Source organism: Zalophus californianus, chromosome 5 (genome assembly GCF_009762305.2).
Source record: "Zalophus californianus isolate mZalCal1 chromosome 5, mZalCal1.pri.v2, whole genome shotgun sequence".
In the NCBI taxonomy this organism is placed as follows: Eukaryota; Metazoa; Chordata; class Mammalia; order Carnivora; family Otariidae; genus Zalophus; species Zalophus californianus.
In genome coordinates this window covers 141,352,579-141,355,443 of record NC_045599.1, presented here as the reverse complement: position 1 = coordinate 141,355,443, position 2,865 = coordinate 141,352,579, and positions in this window count along the sequence as shown.

Below are 2,865 nucleotides of genomic sequence, written 5' to 3'. Positions count from 1 at the left end.
TGAAACGAGTCCTGGTGCCCACTCCATGCATTCAGCAGAGCAGCACAAATTAGTCATTGCGCATTAAAACTTTAAACTTTTCAAAAACAAAAAAATAGAGAAAACCAGCATGGTCGCAGTATGTCAGATATGCACACAGAATCAACCGTTTGATTTTTAGTAGAAATAAATCAAAAGCAGACACTTCCCTTGACCATAGATGAGGCGGTGTCTGGAGCCAGATAGCGGCAGGTTGCTGAGTCTAAAGTGCACATAAAATCCAATTGTAAGTTGGCTGACCACAGAACATGACTGGATTCACTTACTGCTAATTAGGATGAATAAAAAGAGACACTAGGAGATGGGAAGCTTGGGATTATGGGTAGTGAAAGCCACTTTATGGGAGGAAACCAATTTTTCCTGGTATTTTGGAAAAGCACTTTGTACAGAGTCTGGTTCATTATTTACGTCCTGAAATTTGCACGTAGGAAGGACCAAACGTATTCTGATAAAACTACACCCCAGGAAGCCCAATCTGAAGGGGTCTTAAGGGTCCAAGCTGAGAAGAGTGAATGGGTTTGGCTCTCTATTAAAGAATGGATCTTCTGTTCCTGGCCTGTATAGAAAGACATTTTCCTTCTGCCCCAAGAGATAAAATGCATGCCATGGAGCAACACTCTGGATATTGTCAGTGGAGGCTGGAGTGATGGCCAGATGGCCCACTTGGCTATTGATCATTTTATTTGTACCTCCTGGTGCTAACTTCTCTTTCTTAGGGTGATTTCACTATCCTTTTACTCTATTCAGAAAGGAAATGAACTGCCAGGCTCATCTAAGCTAGGAGTGACTGTCGGGAGGTGTGAGGCCAGAAGAAAGCAGCTAGACGGACTGCTGGTTGATACCATAAAGGAATCTTTTGTGGGAATTCTTACTCCATTATGTTGGCACATCCTTTTCCCCCACTTTCTGGCCAGCAGTGATATGGGAGAGTTATTTTAATCTTAACTCTATTTAGGGGATTGGAGCATTCCAAAGAGAAGGAGAGTTTTGCTGAGCATTTTAAACAATTGATTCCAGATGGATTCTCTTTGTATCATTTTTGGAATTGTCTTCTCTAAATGAGTTCTAAAGATAGAAGGTATGTATTCACCAAAGAGTGAAGGATGCTGAAATATTCAGCAAATAGGATGGCAAATGTTGCTGTATTCAGGTGTCACTTCGGGTAAATGATTTCAATTCTCATTTTTGTTTTGTTTTGTTTTTCTTGGTGCTTCTATGACATGTTTTTCTTGGGGCTTCTGTGACACGTCAGAGACACTAATCCTCACAGGGTAGGGATTACAGGATAAGTTTGCAGGATGAGTTATCCACCTCTCTGCTCAAGTACAAAGTTCAAAAATATTGTGCAATGATAATAAATGATTTTTATTTCAAATTAGTTTTAGGAGTAATTTTTTAAATTTAAATTCAATTAGCCAACATATAGGACATCATTAGTTTCAAATGCAGTGTTCAATGATTCATCAGTTGCATATAACACCCAGTGCTCATCACATCACGTGCCCTCCTTAATGCCCATCACCCAATTACCCCATCCCCTGACCCACGTCTCCTTCTGCAACTCTCACTTTGTTTCCCAGAGTCAAGAGTCTCTCATGCTTTCTCTCCCTCTCTGATTTCTTCCTATTCCTTTTTCCCTCCCTTCCCCTATGGTCCTCTGTGCTATTTCTTATATTCCTCATATGAGTGAAACCATATGATAATTGTCTTTCTCTAATTGACTTATTTCACTTAGCATAATACCCTCCAGTTCCATCAATTTTAATGAGAAATGTAGTGTGTGTGTGTGTGTGTGTGTGTGTGTGTGTGTGTGTCAAAGGGAGAGAGAGAGACAGAGAGACAGAGAGAGAGAGACCCACAGAGATTGGAGGCAGAGAGAGAGAGATTCTAGTGGAGAAGCCAAGATTTAAAAACAGGGTCTGCTTCTCACTCATGTTCTTTGGCACAAGGCCCCTTTCTTTTAAATGGTTATCATCAAATACTCACCCTGCAAAGGTGGGAGTCAAGACAAAGGGGACAGCGCCAGCACTGCTCAAGGAGGATGAATGACAACCATAAACTTCCAACATGGCCGTAACTGCAGAGGGAGGACCACCAGCCATCAGTTGAAGCAGTTGAAGCTCCTGAAACTCTGCATCCTTGCTCTACCTATGGCCAGAGTGGAATTGCATGTGCTGTCTGGTTTCGTGTCATCAGACACAGATATCTCGGCCACAATGGACTGAACCAGAGATTGGCTCCTTGACTAAAAACCACATGACATAGGTGATATCTACCAGTGGCTCACAAGGTGGTCAAGTGCCAGATGAATGTGCTTCTTTATGGTTGAGGATCAGTGAACCCAAGGAGAGAGCCTCTTTCTGGAGGAACTGAACAAGTAATACAAGAAATAGAAGGGGTACCTAGGTGGCTCAGTCGGTTAAGCATCTGCGTTTGGCTCGGGTCATGATCTCAGGGTCCCGGGATTGAGTCCCGCATTGGGCTCCCTGATCAGCAGGAGCCGGCTTCTCCTTCTCCCCCGCCCATGCTCATGCTCTCTCTTGCTGTCTCTCTCTCTTTCTCTCTCAAATAAGTAAATAAAATCTTAAAAAGAAATACAAGAAACAGAAGAAAGAAATAGAGGCAGGACAGTCATGGAAGAAACCCAAGAGTAGAGAGAGAAGCGCCCAAAGAAGAAGCTCAGTGTTGAGAATGGCGAGCTCAGCGGAGTAAGTCTCAGTGCTGTCGACAGAAAGGGCAAGAGGGTACCGAGCTCCTGAGGATCGGGAATCACGCTCTGAATCCTCGTGACATCTACTGTGGGAGAGCAAAGATGCTTTCCTGACC